Source organism: Petaurus breviceps, unplaced genomic scaffold, assembly GCF_028583685.1.
Source record: "Petaurus breviceps papuanus isolate PSGF00001 unplaced genomic scaffold, PetGlider_PUasm1.0 188, whole genome shotgun sequence".
Classification (NCBI taxonomy): Eukaryota; Metazoa; Chordata; class Mammalia; order Diprotodontia; family Petauridae; genus Petaurus; species Petaurus breviceps.
Genome location: NW_027185804.1, coordinates 14,899,491 through 14,925,032, shown reverse-complemented (window position 1 = coordinate 14,925,032; position 25,542 = coordinate 14,899,491). Strand labels below are relative to the sequence as shown.

The following is a 25,542-nucleotide window of genomic DNA, read 5'->3' as shown; positions in this document are numbered from 1 at the left end:
TCATTTGGGCAATGGTGACCCTATTCCATCATTACAAGTGGAACTTTTGTGGTAGATGCCAGTCAAAAGTAGAACTGAATACCCACTAGATCTTGTAACTGACTTGTGGAAGTGGAAGTTTTGATGAGAGTGAGGGTAACTTGGGGACAGAGGGGACTTCTGTTTTACCAGATTTCTGAGCCACCCAAGCTCACAACCTAGGTGTCATCATTCAAACCTTTCTCTAAATCCCCTTAAAACCAATTTGTTGCCATAACCAATGAATTTTACCTTAACATCTCCTGAATATGACTGCCCCTTTCTCTCACCTGATATGCCAGCACCCTAATAAAGACCCTTATAAGCTCACACATAGACTATTACAATAACCAGATGGTTGATTTCCCTTCTGAAAGTTCCTCCCACCTGCCTGGCTGCAATCCATCTTCCACTCAGCTACCAAAATGATTTTTCTAAATCACAGGTTTGATCATGGCATCTCTCCTTCCCCCGCTCTTCCCCTTCTCAATTAACTACAGTAACTCCCTATTCTTCCAAGATAAAAAATAAAATCCATTATTTGGCGTTCAAAATCCTTTGTAACCTATCCCAAACCCTCCTCAGCCTTCTTATATCATACTGCTCTGCAGTCCAGTGACACCCCCCTCCTTGCTTTACCTTCAACAAGAAACTACTACCTTCAGACATTTTTCCTGGCTGCCCCCCTTGTTCAGAGCCTTCTCCCTCCTTATCAATACTTCCTAATTTCCTTGGTTTCCTTCAAGTGTCAGTTCGTCTTACCATCTACAGGAAGTTTTTTTCTGATTCTTTAATTCCAGTGTCTTCCCTCTGTTGATTGTTTCCTATTTTCCAATATAGAGTTTATTTCTAAATAGTTGTTTTTTATAGTTTATCATCCAATAGATTCTGAATTTCTTGAGAGCAGAGATTGTTTTGGTAGTACTTTGCCAGTCCCTGGAACAAGGTAGGCGCTTAACTGAAATGAAAGCTAAGATAAATTGCATAACAGGCATGGGAAGACATTCTAGTTACTAAAAATCATTTCATTAAGGGAATTGTTCTGTGAAGTCTGGATTCAGTCAAAGGACCACACTTGAGGACTTAGAGGGCCACATGTGGGCTCAAGGCTACATTCCTTCCCCACCCCTGGCTAGTACAAAGGAACTAAGCAAGAGATGGGACATTATGCAGGAAGAGCATATAAAGGTTCATCTTAGGTAGATTTTAGGGCATGTGAAGAGGTCTAATGTATATTATGTTTGGAATGAGACAGCTTTGCATTCATGCTACCAGAGTCCTGAAAAAGGGACTCTTTCTAAAGCCAATAATTAAATAAAAAGCCCACAGAACTTTGTTCACATACTTTATCACCTAATTATCAGCTGGCTTTATTACCAAGGTTCTTTTCATTTCTCTTTAATCAAGATCTAAGCAAATTCTCCCTCCGTCTTTCCCTAATTAACTTATTAAAACTGAAAAGCCTTCAATGGCCAACCTCAGGTGGCCAAAAAGCATACTGTGTCCTGTGTATAATCATAAATGAGAATTAGGCAGCCAGAGCTGGCAGAATGGAGATGCTCATTTGAGTCCCTGCCCATATGAGGTTAGGTAACTCAAGGCTTCCCTTCAGCAGAGTTGAAGTTGCCCTTCCTGTTAGGTCCTGGTCAAGAGACTGAAAGCTGAATCAGAACCATCACATCCCTCCAGGCTGCCTCAGATATCATCTGAAAAGATGTGAGAAAGAAATGGAGCACAATTAAGAAAAAAAAAAAAAAAAAAGGCGTGTTCCTAAGTGTCCAGTTCACAAAGCAGGGCCTGAGGAAGTCCTGGGGCTCCTGAAGTATTCCTCATTATGATTCCGCTCACAAATCACAAATTAGACACATGGAAATTGCCTCCAGATGATAAGAGCACCATTTGCAACTATGCCTAAAGGGCTATAAAACTGTGTATACCCTTTGATCCAGCAATCCCACTTCTAGGTCTATATCCCACAAAGATGATAAAAATGGGAAAAGGACCCACATGTACAAAAATATTTATAGTAGCTCTTTTTGTGCCAGCAAAGAATTGGAAATTGAGGGGATGCTCTTCAATTGGGGAATGGCTAAACAAGTTGTAATATGTGATTGTGATGGAATTAGTATTTCATAAGAATATTATATTCCATTGTTCCATAAGAAATGATGAGCAGGTAGATTTAAAACATTTTTAAGACATTATTCTGCGAAGTGATCCATAGGTTTTATTAGACTGCCAAAGAAATCCACAGTAGAATGAATGAATGAACAAATAAATTAAAAAAAATCATACAGAAGCCTTGCTTTATACATTAGGATTTTCTTTACATTGAGCCTAAATCTACTACTTTCTATTTTTCTTATTTACAATGCAGAACTCCTGAGAAATTAAACTTTCAAGAAGACTGAGATAACTTAGAAATGGGAAATGTTTAAAAGAAAATCTTTTTTTTTTTAATTTCCTTTGCTTTAGGAACACCTGAATTATGCCTCCTATCCCCACCCCCTGAGAAATTTACAGGTTTTTAACAATCCTTCCATAGTCAAGTTGCAAACAGCTGCTTCTGTCACATGCTATCTGATTACCTCTTCAGGCCAGGGAATTGGACATGACCAATAATTATACTAAGAGAAAAAATTGATACACTTTAGTTTTCCTCTAGCTACAAATGACCTGAATCATGAAGTTATTGAAAGTAACCTGAGGCCATTTCAACATAAGTCCATTTCACCTCAAGGCTTTGTTTATTGATAAGATCACCAGTGGCTCAAATGTTTTGTTTTGGTTTTGGGGGGAAGAGGCAGGACTGAGTCTTTCTACAATTTTATGAGGTAATAATGTGAGAGATCTGGTTGGTTTGGTTATCTTCACTTTAAAAATACTTTCTAATAATGCACACAATCATGGTTGAGTAGCATTGCCTACAATATGAGATCTAAGGATCAATGAATGTTTCTTCCTGCTCATTTCTGAAATTATACTTTTCCTGACCATTTGCAGAATGCTTTTTCTTTACACTAGCTTCAACGAGGTATATGCAGGAGTGTTGAGGGTTTAGCGGTGCTCAAAGATCCTAAAATACCGATACACTGGGTCCTGCCCAATGAATTCCACTCAAGCCTTCTCTCAGACAAAGAAAACAAAGTTTATTAAAGATTAGCCATAATGGGTAGACTCTTAAAAGTATTTGTGGTGCTTGTATTGACAAGCAGGCCAAAACAATCTGACACAGAGTGAATCTGCACTAGATTGAATTTCAACACCTGCATGGAGGCAAGATGGAACTTACATACAGAAAGACTGTGGGAGGTATCTAGGGGTGGTCTAGAGGAGAGATTTGGGGAAGGTCTTATGGAGGAGTCTAAAGAGGATCTTGAGGAACTGAGGTCAGACTCTAGGAATGGGATCAATAGTGGGAAATAGCTGAAGGCTACTAGCAGGCAGCAGACAGTGGAGGGCTGGGCTAGTTTTAAGGTTAACAAGTTTGGCTATAGATATTTTGATAGGATCAAGAGTGAGGAGTAGCTAGACAATGGAGGGCTGGCATAGGTTGAGTAACAAAGATTTGGGCCTAGCAGTGATGAAAGGCTTAGGGCCTCAGGCAAATGCTTCATCTAGTGGGAAGATTCAAGGGGGTTCCCAGAGCCTAAACCCCATCAGGAGGGAGTGAAATTGGAGCTGGGGTGGAAGAATGGAAATGTTCTCCCTTTTCCTCTCTCCCTCTTCCCCATTTTTCCTTCAACTTGCCTTTCCTCCATATTTTCTCTGTCTCTATCTCTCTGTATATGTCTCTGTTTCTCTTTGTGTTTTTGTCTCTCTCTGTCTCTATATCTTTGTCTCTCTCTTTCTCTCTCTCATTACTTCTACCCTTTTCTCCGTTAAGTAAGAGAGAGCATTGTCATCTTCATGATCATCACAATCATCATCATTCTTATTTTTCTCTTTTTATGAAGATTGTATTAGATGGATTGCAGAAGGAAATAATTCTAGGGCAAGATGGAAGACTAATGATGGGGTTTAGGCTCTGGGAACCCCCTTGAATCTTCCCACAGGATGAAATGTTTGCCTGAGGCCATAAGCCTTTCATTATTGCTAGCCCCAAATCTGTTACTCTCAACCTAGTCTAGCACTCCATTGTCTGTCATCTCCAGGTAGCCTTCAGCTCTTTCCCACTGTTAATCCCATTCCTAGTGTCTGATCTCAGTTGCTCCAGTTCCTCCTTAGACTCCTCCTCAAGACCCTCCTCAAACTCTTCCTCTGGACCACCCCTAGATCCCTCCCACAGTCTTTCTGTAAATAAGATCTATCTTGCCTCCATGAAGGTGCTGAGATTAATCTAGTGCAAACTCAGTGTGTGTTAGATCATTCTGGCCTGCTTCCAATATAAGTGTAACAAATACTTAGTCTCCTTAAGAGTCTACCCATTATGTGGAATCTTCAATAAACTTTGCTTTCACTTTGGCTGAGAGAAGGTTTGAGTCAAATTCATTCAGCAGGACCTGGCATGTTGGTATTTTGGGGTCTTGAGCATCCCTACACCTCAACACTAATATTGTCCTTTTAAGCAGTCCATCACTATCATTCAGCCTTTTGGGATTGCGACAAAAGTGAGAAAAGAAAAAAAAATAGGAAAAAGGAAAAGGGGGAGTATAGGCAGAGAAATGGATGAATGGAAGAAGAGGGAGTCTAGAGTGAATTAAAATCACCCAAGAGAATTAGAGCCCTTTTCTTCCATAGTTTCTACCTAATTTCCCCCTAGGTTGTTTTGTTCCATCAGTTGTGTTATTTTTTTAAGTCCTTTTATTAAATTCCTTTGTGCTCTAGCAACAAATCAACTGTATCCCTACCCCAGGATCCCACCTAACACATATGGACTGGTTACTAAAAGTAAATGAAACCCTTTTGGAAACTGCATTAATTCTCTTTGCTATCAGTGTGCTCATTTAAGATGACAGAATGGTCCTTCTGCCAAGGTGGTAGGTTGTGCTGATGTTTTGGAGTTGCTAAGTTACCCATTTGAGGAAAGCTGGAATCACCAGGGGCAGGATTAACTCTTTTTTGTGATTTAATGCTTTGTTGAAAGAAAAACACATTTACACCAACTATCTGGACATATTCTGCAAATGTTTTTCAAATTATTAATTTAATTTGAATATCATCATGGGAGGAGGTATGAATTCTGGGGAAGACAATGCTCATTTAATTGGCAACTCAAAAACTCACAACATTCATACAGAAATAATGGAGCAAACATTCAGCTCGATTGATAACAGGGATTACTATTTGAAAGACTACAGGGACAGTGCTTATAAAGACTTAGTTGGGAAGCATGGAAACATTCATTTATCAGCAATGTGAATTTATTCTTAAGTTATACAGGCATTGAAACCTCAACCAGGATTGTCTTTTCTTAATCTGGGACTTGGAACTGGATATGTGGGTACAATGGTGGGCTTAATTTTAGGTCCTTTAGGAATTCATCATGAAACTGAGCTGTCCTCAGATGTAGTGGAATATGCCAAGGAAAAACTTGAGAGCTTCACCAAAAATAGTGATAGTGATGGGGGAAGGGATTCCAGCTGAACCCCTAAAAGGAAAAAAACAAACAGACACTTCTTTGGGAAGAGAATTTTAGTGCAAACAATTTTCTTAGAGGAAGGTAACCTATTTGACCTAGTCATTACTTAAATGAACTCCCAGGGCTTTTGTTATAGTTGGAGTAATAGTTAGCCTTTGGCAAATTTATTTGTGTAACTATTGAACCCAGGGGCAGAAAACTTCTACCTGCAAAAATGTTGTTACTTCCCAATAGCATCTGAAGGAATTGTAGTTGGAGTGGAAACTCTAGAGAAAATACAAGATCAGATTAACCCTGCATGTCAAACATAAATGATTCCACTGGGGTTCCTGCTTTCTTTCTTGGTTTCCCCCCATTCTGACCTCACCTTTACTTCTCCATATATTTGGCCCTTACATATTGAACTGGCTTGTCAGATTTGTTTGTCAGATTTTTGTCTTGCAGACTATTGGCCAGTCACCTATAGTTGGTAGCAAACAGTGAGCACCAGCCAGTGTCCCCATCGTCCAGGGGGACGTAGCCTGTGCCTGCTTCCAGTCAACCTCCTCTCTGCTACCCCCTGGAAGCAGGGACAGCTCTGTGCTCCTTATCATCAGGAAGTAGTTTCAGAAGCTGAGACTTTCACCCCTTAGGCCAAGAGATTTTGGGTTTCATTTGTTTGAGGGGGGAATGAAAGCGGATGGAATTCACGCTGCACCAGTAAAAGGAAAAGGCCATGCCTTTGGGACATGAACCCCAAAGCTCCTAAACTCAAATCTCTTGTTGTTTCCCTGAGGTACCAAGTGATTCCATTCAACAATACTTTTAGCTGACCTTTAACTGACACTTAACTCCCTCAATTGTCTGTGCCTGCCCCACCCCAGAGTATTTGCCACTTCTAAATCCCATCCACATCTTCCCAAAGACTTTCTATATAAAATATCAATCTTGGCCCCCATTAAATTGACCATATTCCTTATGAATCCCACCTGCTTCTTTTGGCAACACAATAAACCTTGCCTTGGCCTGAAAAAAGGCTTGAGTTGTCAAATTCTTTCAAGGCAGACCCCCATCCTGTACCTTGCTGTTCAGAGTTGCCAGCACCCCTAGACCACAACACTAGCTCTGACAAATCTGAATTGTGAGGGCTAGCATTTGCGGTTGGTAAATGTTTCCAGATAGCATCTGATAGCCATCAGTATGATCAGATTTATTGTGGAGCTCATGTCCAGAAAGATCATGAAAACTATATGAAAATATTATTGAAAGTGGCAGGTATTTTAGTCATGCCTACAGATCAGTTAACTCAAATCATACAAACCAGAAAGAATACCTGGGAAAGTGAAAAAATCCTTGTTGTTTCATTTTCTCCATTAATACAACCAAATAGGAATGACAATACTAAACCAGATTCAGTGGAATTACCCCCATGTGCTGTCAGGAATCTACAAGTTTTGGCTAGGATTTATATTCGCCATATACTTTGAAATTTCATAAATGATGAGATGCAAGCTAAAAGTAGTTCTCAGAAGGTTCCTCCCAAAAGAAAAAGTGTTAAAACAAAGAGTTAGTATATATTTATTTGTGGGCAATCAAGTTATCCCTCAGCCTAGACAATGAGGATGAGGAAAAAATGGATGACCACAAAGAAGAGGAAGAAAAAAGACCACAGTGAAGCTTTAAAGTCAGAGGAACTCAAAATCTATTGATAGAGAAAATAATGAGACTACCTCTGCCTGAGTCTTTAAAAGCATACTTGACATACTTTAGGGATAAATAATTCATGTGAACTAGAAAAGATACCTACTGATAATTCCTTTACTCTTGAAATTGTAGCATTTGTTATAAATAGATCAACATATACAATTATGTCTTTCACTGAGACAGAATTACAATGAAAAAGCATAACCAAGTTTTGTCTTATAATAAGGAAGATTTAAATTTTAACAGTAAAAATCCCTTTTGTGAAATCGATTTTTCTTTACATTTTGAAAAATGCTGCTTCAACTCAGAGAGATATTTTAGATTAATCAAGATTTTGTGTGTGCATGGTAAAAAATAAAAACATAAATAAACTTTAATAGATTTGTATTGGCTGAAGGGTAGATAAAATTTTATATCTGGTTAAATAAAAAAATTTTATGCATTCTGGTTTGTGGTAATTATTGGAAATTTTTCTAGGAAAGGTTTTACAGAATGAAGACCTACTTCTAATAGTGAAGTAAACTTTTGTAGACTTTTGTTGCAAGTGTTATTGCTGGGTTGTTATAGATGTATTCAAAGTTATGACATGAGTGCAATAACTGAGTACAGATACTAAATAAATTGACTTTAATAAAAATGTAATGTCTCTGGTAATCAGACAGTCCTATTTTTGCATTCATAGCGACTGCCATAAGATCTAGGGCATGGGACATTATTGTTTCTCTCATAGAGACAACTTAAGGGAACAAATAATAATATTAAAGCTGAAGTGTCCTTGGAAACCACCGGTTAGGCCACAGCAGTTTGGGGACTTTTCACCTGTGTTCTAGAAACATCACATCCTTGAACACCAGATACAGATCTGTTTGTATCCAAGGCTTTGCTACAAAGGGCCCCACACCCTGTAGTCCTTCACACTCTGCTTAACCCCCTACCTCCCTGTGGTACCACCTATCTTAAACCATAAATTCCCGTTGCTAACTATATCGTTTCTAACTACATCATCTCTAAATACATCTTTGCTCCAGGAAGTAATGTATTTCTCTATAAAAACTTGCTCTGCAGAAGGCTCTGGGCTGTCTCCCCTAAGTCCTATACTTGGGAGGCAGTCGCTGGCTGGCTAATAAACACTCCTATCTACCTGTAATTGGCATTGCTGTCCTATTACTGCTCGGGTGTCCACTTCAAACAAATATAAAGTTAATATGGCTCTTAGTTTGTATGAATATGCAACAGTTTCAGTCTGAGTGAGGAGATACAATTCTTGGGAATTTTTAAAGATCACTTGAGTTCTTTTTTAGTTCATGGTATAGTTATTACACATTTGACAAACCAAAAAGTCATTGTTCTAAATTTAATATTTTAATAGTGTAGGAAATGAAACATTAGCTATTCTTTCACTGGATCCTTATAATAGCAGGACTATTAGGTTTGTTAAGCATGTGCACTTTGGTAAGTAGAACTTAAAATTCTGAGTATTTTTCTTTTATGAGATAGGTCTACATGGGTGTGTACACACACATATATGTGTATATGTATATGTGAATATATGTGTGTAGATATGTATATGTAAATATTTACATATACTTCTGGACACAACTTTTAAGTATAAAACAGGTTTCACAGAGATCTTAATGCATTCATTTTTTAAATTTTGTTTTTGTGTTTGTCTATGAAAATTATTTTAAGAGTCATAGGATATCTTGGGATTTAATGTGTGCTCATTGTGTTGGTGTTTACCTCTGGGAACCCCCTTGAATCTTACAACATGATGAAGCATTTGCCTGAGGACATAAGCCTTTCATTATAGCTAGGCCCAAATCTGTTACTCTTAACCTAGCCTAGCCCTCCATTTTCCAGCTACTTCCCACCCTTGATCCTATCAAAATATCTATACCCAAATCTTTTAACCTTAAAACTAGCCCAGAGGGGCGGCCAGGTGGCTCAGCAAGTGAGAGCACAGGCTCCAGTGTAGGGATGATCTGGAGATCAAATCCCAGGCTCAGCACCAGACCCAGAAATAATTGGCCATGTAACCTTGAGCAAGCTGCTTAAAAAAAAAAAAAGACTTCAAAAATCAAATGATAAAGATGGAGGAAAAACTAAAAAAAAAAAAAAAAAATATATATATATATATATAAACTAGCCCAGATCTTCATTGTCTATCACCTCTTGTCTATCACCTTCAGCTATTTGCCACTCCTATAGTCTGACCTCATTCCTAGACAAAGTCCCTCTTTACAACCCCTAAAGACGGTATCCAAATGCCTCCTCTTGACTGCCCGGAGATCCCTCCCACAATCTTTCTGTATATAAGATCCATCTTGCCTCCATGAAGGTGCTGAGACTCATTCTAGCACGGACTCACTCTGTGTCAGAATGTTCTGGCCTGCTTGTTCACAAAAGCATCACAAATACTTAGTCACCTTAAGAGTCTACCCATTATGGTGAATCTTCAATAAACTTTGTTTTCTTTGACTGAGAGAAGGCTTGAGTCAAATTCATTGGGCAGGACCAAATGTGTTGGTATTTTGGGTTCTCAAGCACCCCTAAGACTCCAAACCTCAACAATTGGACTCCTATCCTTTTATTTTTTTATTTGTTGTAGAAAGTTATTGTAATTTTCACTTTAGTTTTATGGATTGCTTTTTTATAAACCTGCCTAATATTCAAATCTTAGTTATAGCATATCAGTGAAAAATTAGTTAGAAAATTTACTAAAATAATATTATGAAAGTCACTGTGAACAGAAATATTTTGTATATTGAACTCAATGGAAGTCAGTCCTCAGGAAGAAAACATTCATGTAAATAATCACTACTGAAATAACAGTATTACATCATTTGTATTTTAAGTGATAAAAGACAGTAAATTGCCCTGTTATTATTACTAGCAGCAGCATAGTTAAAACATGTACTGATTGTAATGCAATGATCAAAGACACTCCCAAAAGACTTCTGAAGGAAAATGCTATCCACATTCAGAGAAAGAACTGTGGAGTCTGAATGCAGATTGAAGTACAGTATTTTTTTTTTTTACTTTTGGCAGGCAATTGGGATTAAGTAACTTGCCCAAGGATACATGGCTAGTGTTTTTGTGTTGTGTCTGAATCCTGAACCAAAGTCAGGTCCTCCCGACTCTGGGCTGACACTTTACTCACTGCACCACCTAGCAGCCCCCGAAATACAGTATTTTCTTTTCCTTTTTTTTTCTTTCTTGTGGCTTTTCCCTTTTGTTCTGATTCTTTCACAAGATGACTAATGTGGAAATATGTGTAATATAATGGTACGTGTTTAGCCTATATCAGATTGAAGGCAATCTTAGGGGAGGGGGATTAAAACTCAAAATCTTATAGAAGTTCATGTTAAAAAAACTAAGAATAAATTAATTTTAAAAATGAATAAATAGGACTGGTTATATTTGCTCAAGGAAACTAGCTAATATGAACATGGTATAAGGTTTATTATCTGCCTATGAAGAATGAAACAGTATTAATTCATAAATATACAGATTTACCTCTACTGTGCATAATCTAAAATTAAGTATGTAGAATATTTTAAGTTTCACTTGCCTACTTCATTAGTTTCACTTATTATAAACAAGAGTGTCTTAGTGATACTTAAAAGGCAATTTCCCCAAAGGTCTATATTTTGTATCTCTGAGGAAATATTGATCTTCATGGTCTTTCAACGAAATTGAATAAATTGTAACTGCTATTGAAAATAATATTCTAATAAATTTTATTTACTGGAATTACAGTTGTTGTTTTTCCTTAAAGGTAGTTGTATTTAGAATTTTATTTTTTCATGAGCAATAGTATTAAAGTAAATTTTGAAATATTAGTCAGTTACCAGGAATGTTTGTCTTTTGATTTGGATAATTTTTGGTAAAATTTAATTTTAACTTCTTGCTGCCCACCTATTTTCTAGACAATGTGGGGATATTTAATTTTTGATCTTTATCTTTCTTTTGGAGCCTGAAGCAAAAGATGTTCCTTTTAATGATTCACCTCCTTAAGAAGAAAGTTTTCTTACAGGATGCATGTGAAGACTGACTTTTTTTTTTCCATTGCATTTCATTCTATTTTACATTTGCAATTTTATTATTCCCTTTAAAAGACTTAGAAATACAATATTAAATTTTAAAAAGAGCATAAAGTATATCAAGGAGAATGTAAACTTCTGGAAGACAGTACTATTTCACTGTTCTCTAGGTGTCTTTAGTATCAAGTATAGTACCTTGCATAAAAAGGGCTTAATTTAAAAGAGTTTCGATTTTGAACTGGAAGACACCTTGTAAGTCATTAAATCATCAGTGCTACTCAAAATTTACACCTCAGGATCAGATTACAGTTTAAAAATTATTGAGTGGGGGAGGCCAGGTAGCACAGTGAGTAAGAGCACTGGCCCCACAGTCAGGATGACCTGGGATAGAATCCAGGCTCTGATACTTAGCACCACACCCAGAAATAACTGGCCGTGTAACCTTGAGTAAGTTATTTAACCCGAATTGCTTCTAAAAAAAAAAATTGAGTGTCCCAAATAACTTGTTTGTATCAGGTATATCTATCAATAATTGCCATATTAGATATTGACTTTTCTTAAAAATATTAATTAGTTCATTTAAAAATTAAAAGCCCATTATATTTAAATGTGAATAGTATTTTAATGACAATAATTACATTTTGCCCCAAAATGTGAAAAGTGTAGCATTATTTTACATGTTTTTAAAAATCTTTTTAATGTCTTTTCAACAGAAGACAACTGCATTCTCACATCTACTTCAACATTCAGTCTGTCTGAAGAGTTGTTTTGTTTGCAGTATACAAAGAAGATCCAGAACCACACAAATATGTAATTGACAAAGGAAAAAAAAATCAAGAGACTTAAAATACTAAAATGATACTAAAAAAAATCCTATAATAATAATAATAACTTCAGCCAGGGGTCATAGTAGATATAATGCCAGGTCTGGTATAAGGAAAATTCATCTTCCTTAGTTCAAATCTGGCCTCAGACATTTAGCTGTGTGACGGGGGGAAATTCACTTAACCCTGTTTGCTTCAGTTTCTTCATCTGTAAAATGAGCTGGAGAAGGAAATGGCAAACCCCTCTAATACATTTGCCAATGATGAGGTACAGGATCTGGGAACCCTCTTGAACTCTGATTGAATCTTCCCACATAGAGCATTTGCCTGAGGCCATAAGCCTTTCCTTATAGCTCAAACCAAATCTCCTGTTACTAGCCTAGCCCTCCTTTGTCCAGCTATTTCCCACCCTTGATCCTCCCAAACCCTCCATTGTGGTCATCTCCAGGTAGTCTCTAGCTACCTCTTACCCTTAACCTCTCATCACTGGAATCTGACCTCATTTGACTTCTCCTGAAGACCTTCCCCAAAATCATCCCCTAGATTCCTCCCACAACCTTTCTGTATATAAGAGAATCATCTAGCACAGACTGTGTCAGATTATTCTGGCCCCGTTGGCCAATGCAAGCGTCCCAGATATTGAGGCTCCTTAAGAGTCATTATGGTGAATTTTTAATAACCTTTGTTTTCTTTGGCTGAGAGAAGACTTGAGGTGAATTCATTTAGCAGGACCAGGTGTGTTGATGTTTTTGGGTCTCAAGCACCCCTCACCCTATACCTCAACACCAAGAAAACCCCAAATGAGATCATGAAGAGTCAGACAAAACTGAAAATGAATATAAAACAACAAAAATAATAGTATTATTATGAAAATAGTTTTGACCTTTTAGCTTATCCCTCAAAAGTGTTTTGGGACTCTCAGGCATCCATGAACTAACTTTAAGAATTGTTGATCAAGACCAATCACATTATTTTATAGATAAGGTTATAAAGATGTCTTACTCAAATGTGTCATAGCCAGTCTCTCTATACGCCACATTACCAAGCCATCTTCCTGGATCCCTCATAACAATCCAAAATCTAGAACTATTAGATAGAATAAAAGATAGACTTCATTTCAAAAAGTTTCATTTCAAAATTTAGCATGGTTATTTGTGGATGTTTGAGTCCAAATACAGCCCCAGACTCTTTCCAATTGAGTAACCCTAGGCAAGTCACTTAATTTCTATTTGTCTCAATTTCCTCAGTTCTTAAAATGGGATAATAATAGGGCCTACTTCATTGAGTTGTTGTAAGGATTAGCTGATATATTATCTATTAAGTATTTAGCACAGAACCTGGCATCTTTCTCCTTTTTAGTCCATAGAACAAACATTTTCTTCTTCGCAGTGAAGGAATCAATATTTAGTTAGTATTTTGACTCCTCAAGGCCAACTTCAAAAGTCCATTGAATCAGTAATATGTGTCATTGGCATCTTAATAGCACCTTGTCAATTACATTCAACCCTAATTTGAAAATTGTTTCTGTAGGTAAATTTGTTTTGGAGATTTACTCTTTAGGCCTGAAAAATACATTGTCCCTGAACCTGACAACAATGTCTTCTAGCTCCTACTTTATCAACTCATCACAAAAAGTGGGAGAGGAGACACTGCTGGGTAAGGTAGACACTCCTGTTACATTACACCAATACTTACATGTGGGTGCTCTGCCCAAAGAAATATAAATTTCTTTAAATAGAGCTCCTTTAAACCAGACTATAAAGCACATTAGAATTCAAATAGAGCTGCTTGAATAGACCTTAAATCCAAATGACTCTGGCTCTCAATGACTGGCCAATACTAAGTCCCACCCAACCCTCTACAGGTCATTGTGTAGGTTTTGATGGCTCAGAGGAGTGTAAATAGCAATTCCCTTTGTTCTGGCCAGAAACTCTGAGGGTCTTCCCCTTCAAATCTCCTTTTCCTTTTTTTTCATTAATATCTTCCTTCCTTCCTATCTTCCTTCCTATCTTCCTTCCTTCCTTCCTTCCTTCCTTCCTTCCTTCCTTCCTTCCTTCCTTCCTTCCTTCCTTCCTTCCTTCCTTCCTTCCTTCCTTCCTAGCAAAGGATAGCATCTTTTTGCTTCATTTCTAAATCACTGAATGTGTGTTACCTCAACAAAACTGGTACCTGGGAAAGACCTTAGGAGGAATATACATTTCTTGAAAAGAGTTCTGCAAACCAGGCATTGATAAAGCCATTGGGATTCCCATGGAGCTATTTGAGTAAGCCTTAAATCCAAATCACTCTGACTCTCAAAATGATTTGGTCAATAATGTGCCCCAACCCAAGCCTCAAGTGGTCATTGCTCAGGTTTTGTGGACTCTGAGTGAGTGTATATAACAATTGTTGCTGTTCCAGTCAACAATCCTGAGGGTACTACCCTCCCAGATTAATTTTGTCTGAGATCTTCTCTAAGAATGGGGCCTAAAGGCATTAATCACCAGGGTATCCATATATCTCCTTCCCTCCCTTCCTTCCTTTTTTCTTTTTTCTCTCCTCTCCCTCTATCCACATAGGACATCATACTCTTAACTGCAGATGCTCTGCCCAAAGAAATGTAAATTTTGATCACTGAACATTCTCATGTCATCTTGGGGTTTTCATGCTACATTTCTCTCTTAAAGACTATGTCTTATACCCAAATCACTCTCTCATTGGATGGCTAACAGTGGGTCTCAACCATTATTTGGGCTCCCTTTGATAAGGTGTGGGCTCTGGGAATTCCCTTGATTTTTTGAGGTATAGGCTCTAGGAACCCCACTTCAACTCTGATAAAATCATCCTATTTGATGAACCATTTGCATGAGGCCATAAGCATTACATTGTGGCTGGGCCCAAACCTCTGTTACTAGACTTCCCACCCTTGAGCCTATCAAAATATCAATCCACCTTTGAACTGGCCTAGCCCACCATTATCTGTAGTCTCCAGGTAGGCTCCTGCAACGTCCCACCCTTTATCACTCATTAACCCTCCCCAAACTCCTCCTCTAGATCACACCTAAATTCTTCCCACAACCTTCTGTACATACCCCATCTTGTCTCCATGTCTGTGAGAGTGCCATAGAATGACCTAGCACAGGCTTATTCTGTGTCCAATACAAGCGAACTTTTAATAAACTTTACTTTTCTTTGGCTGAGAAGACTTGAGTCAAATTCATTTGGCAGGACCAGGCGTGTTGGTATTTTGGGATCTGCAGAGCAACCTTAACCCTCTTTATGTGTAACCTCTTCACCTTGGCTCAGAGTAAATATAAATAGCAATTGATTAGGTTTTGAGCAGAAACCCTGAGGGCCTTTCCCTCCAGGATTTTTTTTTCCCTAGGTGAACTAGGCCATTTTTTGCCTCATTTGTTACCTAGCCTTGATCACTGAATGGGTGTTGCCTCAGACAAACTGGGAAAGACCTTAGCTTAAAAAGACCAGTGTCTCCTACTGGATCAGGACATCTCCAGTGGTCATGATATATTTCATATGGTGCTGGAGGAGAGAGTAAGGATGGTGACTTTTCATAGCCCTGCCTCACTTAAATCCAATTCACTTGAAAGTCAAGATATCATCCTCCTGATGTCAATGGGTCCTCTTCTGAGAATAAGGGACAAACAACAAACATCAACAAACCTGCTGAAGGTACTTCTCTATCAGAAAAAAAAAAAGTTTCCTCCAAAGTCATCCCCTAAAGGCATTTGAATTATAGAACAAAGAATGGTGGTTCCCATGGTGGGTAAAAAGGTAAAAGCTCCAGGCTAAGACTCTATTTCCACCCAACCCTCCCCTAGGGGTTATTTTAAAGTCAGTGCTCTTACTTACTGAGCCACCTGGCCACCCCTAAGCAATTGGGGTTAAGTAATTTGCTCAAAGTTACACAGACAGGTGTTTCTGGGTGGTTGTTAAGTGTCTGAGCCCCATCCCAGATCATCAGATTCCAGGTCACAGAGAATAAAAGAGAGAAGAGGTATTTAGTTCAAAGATTAGAACAGACTGAATAACTTGATTTTTTTCTTTTTTTTGCTTTTGGGAGGGCAATTGGGGTTAAGTGACTTGCCCAAGGTCACATGGCTAGTTTTTCTGTTAAGTGTCTAAGGCCAGATTTGAACTCATGTTCTCCTGACTCCAGGGCTGATGCTTTTTTCACTGCACCACCTAGCCATCCCTGAATAACCTGATTTTTATAATCCTTTATTTTAAAGTTTTATTGTGTGCTTAGGTTGGAAGAAGACAAGAAAGAAAGATTTGTTTCATTTTGTTTTCAGAAATGCAGCCAAATGCATTAAAAGCAGTGACTTGGAGAGCTCAGATCTTTGTGTATTTGCACTCCTTCTTCTCTTTATTTACAATATTGTTTATATTCTACAAAGTTGTTTCTTTAACAAAAGGAACTACTCTAAATCTTCTGAAGAAGGAAAGCTAAAATATGCTTATTTGACATGGTCATAACCCAAAGGGGGCAGCAAAGCACATGGCAAAAACATAGTAGGAAGTGTGGAGGAGGTTTTTTTCCATCAAGATAATATGAAGGAAAACTTTTTTATCAAATCCACAGGATGTACGGGTGGTACCTCTGAGAGGAAGATGGAGATGGAGATGGAGATGAGAGTTGGAGAGCAGGTGGCATGAAATGCAATATAAGGTCCTTGGGGAAAGGGATGTTTCAACTACTTCTCTAATCCCAGAGGTTAGTTTGGTGCTTAATAGCTCTTATTTTGTGACTAATTAATCAATTGATACAGAGGAATGAGTCTAGTAGGCAGATAGGTGGCAGAGTTGATAGAGTTATCAGGCCTGGAGTCAGGAAGACTTGAGTTCAAATCTGGCCTTAGACACTTACTAACTGTGTGACTTTGGGCAAATCACTTAACCCTGTTTGTATCAGTTCCCTTATCTCTAAACTGAACTGGAGAAGTAAATGGCAATCCTCCCCAGTAGCATTGCCAAGAAAACTTCAAATGGTATCATAAAGAGTTAAACACAACTGAAACAACTAAACAAAAAACAACAGCACATTTTTTTTTTTATTGAATTGAGAGACTCAAATGTCTTTATTCAGGAGAAAAAGAGAGAATTAGAAGAAGAAAATATGTTAAATAAAAGAAGAGTTTTGTTTATTCATTTCAACACAGACTAGCACGTCACAGAGGATGCACTAGAAGGAAAGGGCAGAATGGAATTAGTAAAACTGTGGAGAGGTAAGGCTTAGCTGGAGGTGGATGAGAAGAGAATTGAGCCACATTGAGGGTGGGGGAGGATTTAACACTGCATGAACCTAGCTTAGATTTATAGGAATCCATTGAGTAATAGGTAGGAATTTGCTATCCCTGAGGTAGCTCAGTATAAAGCAGAGAGATACTTACGGACTATGGTGTTTCCGAGGTTCTAAATAGAATATTGACATATGTCTGAGGCTGAGTAGTTCATTTGATTAAAGCACCAATCCAGAGCCCAAGGATTTGAGTTCTATTTCTATGCAGACTAGTTTATGATTTCCATGATTACATACTGCTCCCTTTGCCCCAAATTCTCATCAGCCATTCTGAAAATAAAATCTATTCAATACAAATCAACCCCTTGGTAATCCAAAGGGAGACATAGAAGGTATAGAGCAGTCTTTCTCCCTTCATGCAAATTAATTCATAACATTTTTTCCCCAATTAATAGGGATTCTTCAATACATTGCTTGCTTACTTTTTTAAAATTAAGAATAACACAGGAACACACAGATCTGATATTTTTTTCCTTGACAGAACAATGTTAGTAGAATCACATTCTTCTCCAACACTGCACACATCTCCTAAAGAGACTGGACAAGACTACTAAAGCTAGTCTCTTTAGTTCTAGTTTTAAGCTTATTTTCTATCTTAAATAGGTAGTTTCATATTTTTAAGGAAGCCTTTTCAGGTTTCAGTTACATAAAACAAAAAGCCCCAGCTTAAGAAAAATAGACTTTACTTTGTGTTCATTCTTCATTTCAGAAAATGATTTTTGCCTTTTTCTTTGGGAAATCAATGTCTAATAGTTAATGTAGGAAACAGAGAGGGTGAAATATGTATAAGTTCCCTCTTCTCCCATACTTTGATTTAGAGTTGTTAATTGTAGCACTCTGAACTGTCAAGGCAATGTGGATGACCAAAGCCTGGATTAATAACCAAAACCCAAGAAATATACTCAGACTTCAAGGATCAAGTAAAGCAATCAAGAGAGAATGTCTCTCTCATCCCTAAATCCAGGCAGCATGAGCATGAAAAAACCAAACAAAGAATGTGGGCATCAAGAAGCTTAGGACAGATAGAATAGGACTAGGTAATAGGCACAGGACATTAGCAGGAAGAATGAGAAATCCCAGGGCTGCCAGGTAGCAGAGAGTAAGAGCGCCGGCCCCAGAGTTGGGATGACCTGGGATCGAATCCGGGCTCACATACTTAGCACCACACCCAGAAATAACTGGCCATGTAACCTTGAGCGAGTTACTTAATCCCAATTGCATTTTTAAAAAAATGAGAAATCCAAGGGAAAATATGGGCATGAATGCTCAGTAGCTTAGGACAGGTAGACTGGATAATAGATATAGGCTTTTAGTAACAGGAACAACTTGAATTTGACACTATCTTCATTTCAAATTGAAAAGATCCTTAAAAGTTTTAGTATGGAGCTGGGATCTTAGCCATGTTGTAAAACAGCCATAAACATACAAACACAAACCAGTTTGCAGGAGTATTTGACTAGGCGGAGTAATAGAAGATTAGAGACAGGTACCCAAGGAGAGATCTCTAAATATATTTGACCCATATGACTTCAGATTCTTAAATCTTTGAAAATACAAGAGAACTGAGTTCTGTTGGTCTTAAAAGATTAAAAAAAAAGTTTTACTATCAGTTAGTCAGGAGATGTGACATGTTTAAAAACAGCTGATGCATTAGAAAAGCCAGCCCCCATTTTAAAGGACCTCAGTGATCAAAAGTGGGAAAAAAGAAGAGGCAGATGTCCATTCAGACTGAAGAAAAGATAGTGACTTCCAATGTGACCTAAGAATTAAGGGGAATTTTGTGACATTTACAAAATCGAAGAATCTTCTCAGTTAATCTTTGTTGTTTCTCACTTTGAAATTTAGAATACAGAGAAACCTGACTTTAATACCATATTTCCATAGGTGCAAAGCTCACTAAAGGGTATGACCCCAAGTCAGCAAAATTCAAATAGGTGAATTCTGTGCTGCAGAAGGAAAAAACAAGAAAGTCAATCCTTAAGACAAACTGCACATTTAAGAGACCAGAAAAAAAAAAAAAAAGCTCAATACCTAGTAGTCAGATACATACAGATAGTAAGATAAATGCTGGGAGATTGGACTAGGAGAATAACTGGTCTATAGGGCTTTCTGGTGTGCATCTTCCCATTTCCAATTCATTTTTATGCCAAGTAACAAAGAATCTTGAGAAGTAAGGAACAATGAATGAAGTTATGATATCTGAGATCATTATGGTGTGTGTTCCATATGACTTGGGAAAATGAGACCTTTATGAGAAACACTGGCAGTAAAAATTGTTTTCCAGCTTCCCGATTTCCCTCTAATTTTGGTTTTATTGGTTTTGTTTCTGCAAAACTTTTAAATTTAATGTTATCAAAATTATCTGTTTTGTATTTCATAGGTCCTCCATCTCTAAATTGTTCCATTCTCCATAGATCTGACAAGTAAACTATTCCCTGCTCTCCTAATTTGCTTATGGTGTCATTCCTCATGTCAAAATCATGTACCCATTTGGACCTTATCTTGGTATTCCCTTTCCTCTTATTATATATACATAAAAGGGGTAGCTAAAGGCTCTAGTAGAAGTCTAGTACGTGAAAAGAGAGACAAAACACCTGGCCCGGAAGGAAACAGGTCTGACAGAAAACAGTATCTAGTAGGGAACAGGTCTCATGAGAAGAGTATAACATCACCAAATGGCATTGGGAGCTCTGTAGCACAGAAACATGAACCTTCTCCATACAATGTGCCTTGTGTGTTCCCTATGTGTGCAACCTCAGTTTTCATCTCTATACATATGTACTCTACCCGCTAAAGTTAGTCACATTTCAGGGTAAGTGGGCCTCAGGCTTACTGGTGGGGGAAAGATATTAGATTATTATTTGTATTGATAGATTATTTACTAAATGTCTTTATTTTGATTAATTTTGTCAACTGGGTAACTGATAAAAGTTTTAAAAAAATGATGGTTGCTTATGAACTCTATTTCAAATGGATATGGATCCACAAAGAATTTTGAATTTGGTGTCGATTTTTTGGGGGGAAGTGTGTGAGTGTGTGTGTGAGTGTGTGTGTGTGTGTGTGTGTGTGTGTGTGTGTGTGTTGTGGGTATGGAAATCTTCTACCATTCCAGAGACCTTCATGATAATTAGGAGCCAAGTTTATCCTTTCAGGCATCAAAATTTACAGTGACTACTGCAATACTTCTAGAATCTGTGGTTTTATCTGAGATTCGTCCACATTAAATTGTTTCTCTAATGCCTCCATGTGCTATAGAGGTGACACATTAAAGACATTTTCAATTTTCAAATACAACAAGGATTTGCAGTTTTATTAGTGTGAATGCTCTATTCAGTAGGTCAGGTGCTAACTGTCTAATCTTAGTGCATTTCCTTCAAGAGCTGCTGTGGGCAAAAGTTCAACACCCTAATAATCCCCTCCAAGACTTTAGCCTGACTGCTGCTTAGACTACAAGCACACAGTCCATCATCAGACATCCACTCAAAATTGTCCTAGCTTGGTAGAATTCCTCAGATATTATGCCCTGCAGATATATCCTTTGTGAACTAAGGATCACCTTTACACTGTCATGAATCATCAGAGTTGTAAACAACCCGAAAAGAAGAAGAAATTATAACAGACATTTTAAGATCTGGATTATGTCTCAGAAATTCTAACTTCCAGAGAACCCAGGCAAAGATAAGTTTCTTATCAGAGTCTGGTCATAGGTTATTAGGAGTCAAAAGGTTAGCTTTGTATAGAATTGTAGCAGAAATGAGCAAATGTTAGCAGAGTCCTAAACGACTTGGATGTCCCACAAGCTGCTACTGTGGTGATATGGGGGAAATATTATGGACAGCTGGAACAGTAATTAAAGTAGCCAAAGTTATTAGAGAGAGTCAAGACCAAGAGATTTGACCAAGTAGAGGAAGTAGAAAGGAAGTGATGTATTATAGGAAAAGGACAGATCATAAGCAAAATTGATTCCCAGACTCTGTGTCCACGAAATTGTAAGCATAATTTCAAAAGATAACTCGCCCTCCCTCTTCTCCTCCATCTCCCCTTCCTGTCCCTCTCACTTATCATGCACATCTATTAAATTTCTACTTGGTGTCTCGTTTCAGTGTGGGGGCCTCCCCTAATTCACAAAGGCTGTATCAGTAAAACGAAATTCAGTGAAATCTATCATGTTCAAAAAACTTTACAAGTATAACGTGGGCTCTAGGATCACAATCCAGATTTTCAATGGTCAGCTAGTGCTAGTACCCCTATAGCTTTGAGGGCAAACAAGGAGAGGGGTATTGTTTCTCTAGTACTGTATCTCAAAAGTCTCAAATGGAGACTTACTGATTATAATTTGGCATCAAATGTCTAAATGGGTAATTAGCTTTATTATATTTACTAGAATCATATAATTAAACACAATTGGAACAAAATATCACCCTCAAGATTTCTAAATGAGAGGCACACTCTCCTACAAGTACACCCAAAAGTCCAGAGGGAAGGGGGTTCAACTCTGAGTCATTATAAAAGCATCTTTAAAGATACTAGTAGTTCTTTTTGCTATCTTTTGGGGATGCTCATGATATTATTTTTAGGTATAATGCAACTATTTAAAAAAAATAAAATTTATTGACTTTTAGTTTACAACATTCAGTTCCACAAGCGTTTGAGTTGCAAATTTTCTCCTCCCTTCCTCTTCTCCCCATTCCCATTCATGGAAGCATGCAATTCAATATAGGCTCTACATATACCTTCATACCAAACATTAGTCAAGTCGTAAAGAAGAATTCTAACCAATGGAAAGAACAATGAGAAAGAAGAAACGAAACAAAAAGTACAGAGAGCAAGTATTTTAGTAAATATAATAAAGCTAATTACCTGTTTAGACATTGCTTCAATTTTCACATAATGTAGCTTTTTATTGACTTCCCTACAGTATTAAAGTTTCCTTTCCTCCGTGTGTCTAGGCTGTGTGTACTCATCTCCAGTTACAGGCACTATCAGCTGTTCCAGGGGCACTACTAAAATATCCATGGGAAGTCAACTCTTCTTCCTCTAACCTCAAGTTATTTTCTCTTAGAGTCTTGGTTGTAATTTCTCTTTCCTGGTTGCCACTGAAATGTCAGATTTTGAACTACTTTGATATTTTTTTGGAAGGGAATAAGTCTCTTTAAATAATACTAAAATGCCTCTTATCAACTATCATTTCATTTCATCTAATTGTTGAAAACATTCTCTGCCTTCCCAAACTGACTTACTCATGATAATATTGTTGTTGACAGATTTAAATGTCCTTTGATTGAATGACTACTTCAGTGTAAATATTCTTAGATGATAATTTTATCAGGGCTTAACTTCTTCTTAGATACAGTAATTGGGGGTGATATGGTTGTTTGATCATTTCAATGTATTTTTGTTGTTCAAAGATCAGCCTCTTTGAGTTCAGAAAGGCTAATCCCCAATTGGCCAAAAGACGATGTAATTTGTTCAGAAGACCTTGCAAGGATTCTCTGTCTGAAAGTAGCCAAAAGTGGAATAGGCTTCCTTGGGAGGTCATGGGTTCTCTCTTGTGGGATGTCTTCATGCAGTGGCTAGAGAGATTAACCAGTTATTGAGATGTTATGAAGTGGATTCTTGTTGTCTTTGTAAACAGACTGCTTGGGCTCTCGTGACCCTTCTGACTTTTATATCCTATATGATTCTGATATACCAAGACATGGGAAGGTACTGATTTTTGTCAGTGGATAGATAGCATATTCACATTCATGAAAACAGAGAATTTGAGGGCACCCAATTATTTTAAAGGGAACCAGTCCATCACTTTATATGCTTATAGCTCCTGGTGGTCTAAGTGAACTTCTGAAGACATAGGGAAATAGTCAAGATTTATTGTGTGAAGATGAGGAGATAATGTTTAAAAATTGATAATATGTTTCCAATTCATTCCTGCATTGTCAGGATTCTGTACTTTGAGCAACCAATTGTAATGATAACAACAATATTTTATAATATGTGGGACATGACAGTTTTCATTTGAATTGATGAAGACAACATTTTTTAGACATCGCCAAAGAAGACATGTAGGATGGTAGAAAAAATCTAAGAGGGGAATACAAGGTCAATTCAGATTGAATGCCAGGTCTGAGTCTTACTAGTATACAAACCCAGAAAAATCATTTAAGTTCTCACAGCCTCTCTTCATTTATCTGTGTAATGGGGCTAATGATATTCCAATGTTCCTGGGGAAGAGTTACAATATTTATCTCATGTTTTTCAGAGTGCTGTTGTAAGGAAAGCACTTTAAACCTTAAAGAGTCACACAAATGTGAGCTGTTAATCAAAATATCATCTTTGCTTTGAAATTGTTCTCCAATTTATGCTGGCTTATATGCTGTAGAGAAAAATAAATAACAGTATGACACAGCTTAAATGATTCTACATAGTTTTCTCAGCAACAATTTTTTTTTTTGGTTTTACATAGAGGAACAATGTTAGCACACTACTTAAAAAGAAACAAACAAAAATCATTTGTTATGGGGTAGCTAGGTGGCACAGTGAATAGAGCATCAGCCCTGGAGTCCTGAGGACCTGAGTTCAAATCTGGTCTCAGACACTTAATACAAAAACTAGCCATGTGACCGTGGGCAAGTCACTGAACCCCAAATGCCCCTCCAAAAAGCAAAAATAAAATAAAATAAAATCATTTGTTATTTACTGTTTGTATTGTGATAACTATATTCTCAAGTATTTTATGGGGAAAAAAGTATTGTAATCATCTCTTGAAAAGAAGTGCTTTTTAAAAATTATAATTCAGTTCTCTCCACTCTTGAGGGATGTCATTCAATAAAAATTTGGATGTCAGTTAAAATCAAAAGAAAAGACCAAAGGACAGCCCCAAGCCAGTTTCCAAAGGTGTGACTTAGTAGCCATATGTCTTTGGGACTTTTGTAGCAAAAAGGACTTGATGGGACAGGAAGACTCAGAGTCTGATTGAGATAAGAAGGGTCTGGGCCAGCATCATATCAGATGGCCTTAAGATAGAGTAAGAGGGAGTTGATTAAAAAGCATGTAAAGGAAGCCAGGTACAGTGGGCTCTGGGAAAGTAAAGGAGATAGTGTTTGGGGAAGATCAGATGATAGCTAAGTCATTGAGAAAGAGTTCAAGAACCCACCATAGGAGACTCAGGAATGAAAGGGTTTTGCCTGGGCACAAGGAGTAAGCAATGCTTGCCAACAAATTGGAAGATGAGATTGGGATTGAGGGAAGATGCTAAAGAACAGTATAAGAGCATCAGCTGAAAGAATTGAGTTTGATTGTGAAAATTGGTACCTCCCTATAAAATTCTTGCCCAATGACAACTCCAGATGTGGGAGAGAATGAGTTCCCAGACAAAGTTATGTAGACACACCTCTTCAAAGCATAGAAGAGGTGTGGGCAAGGGATATTTTTTACAAAGGTATCAAAATGCAAAGTGGCTTGAATTACTGAAACCAAGGACAACTTTGTGGATTTTCTAATTCCATAAATATCGATGGCATATTCTAAATCTATAGGAAAGAAAAACAAAAATAAATTGATGAATAAATAACATTGAATATTAAATAAATTGCTGAAATTAATAGTAGTAAATATTATTGTGAACATTGTCTACTTATGTCTATGAAGTAATATTTACTTTTATCTTAATTTAATGAGTATTTTATTTTTCATAGGATCACAGATTTTGAATTGAAAGACATTTTAGACCTCTTTTGATATCTAAACAAAGTTAAAGTGTTTTGTCCAGGATTATAAAGGTTTATTAAATATTCAAGTAGAAGCTTAAATATTTTGACCACAATATGAGAAGAGAGGCAAAGACTAAGGTTGGAAGAGACTGAAAGCAAAAGAAGAAGGGGACAACAGAAGATGTGATGGATAGTGTCATGGAAGGAATGAGCATGAGCTTGGGCAGAGTTTGATAAATAGTGGAGGATGGAATGACCTGGTATCATTTGGGCACATGATCATAAAGATTTAGACACAACAAAAGAAGAAGAAAGAGAAGGAGGAGGAGAGAAGGATGAGGATGTGGAGGAGGAGGAGGAGGAGGAGGAGGAGGAGGAGGAGGAG

The 25,542-nt window shown here is 37.5% G+C and overlaps 1 protein-coding gene and 1 pseudogene across 1 annotated transcript in view; one reads left to right on the top strand and one right to left on the bottom strand.

Annotated features, from left to right (window-relative positions):
• The window catches only part of LUZP2 (leucine zipper protein 2), a 774,279-nt gene that overhangs the window by 356,040 nt on the left and 392,697 nt on the right, over positions 1-25,542 (bottom strand). The gene's annotated exons all lie outside the window — the stretch shown is intronic.
• LOC138163408 (protein-L-isoaspartate O-methyltransferase domain-containing protein 1-like) lies at positions 5,182-7,358 on the top strand (annotated as a pseudogene).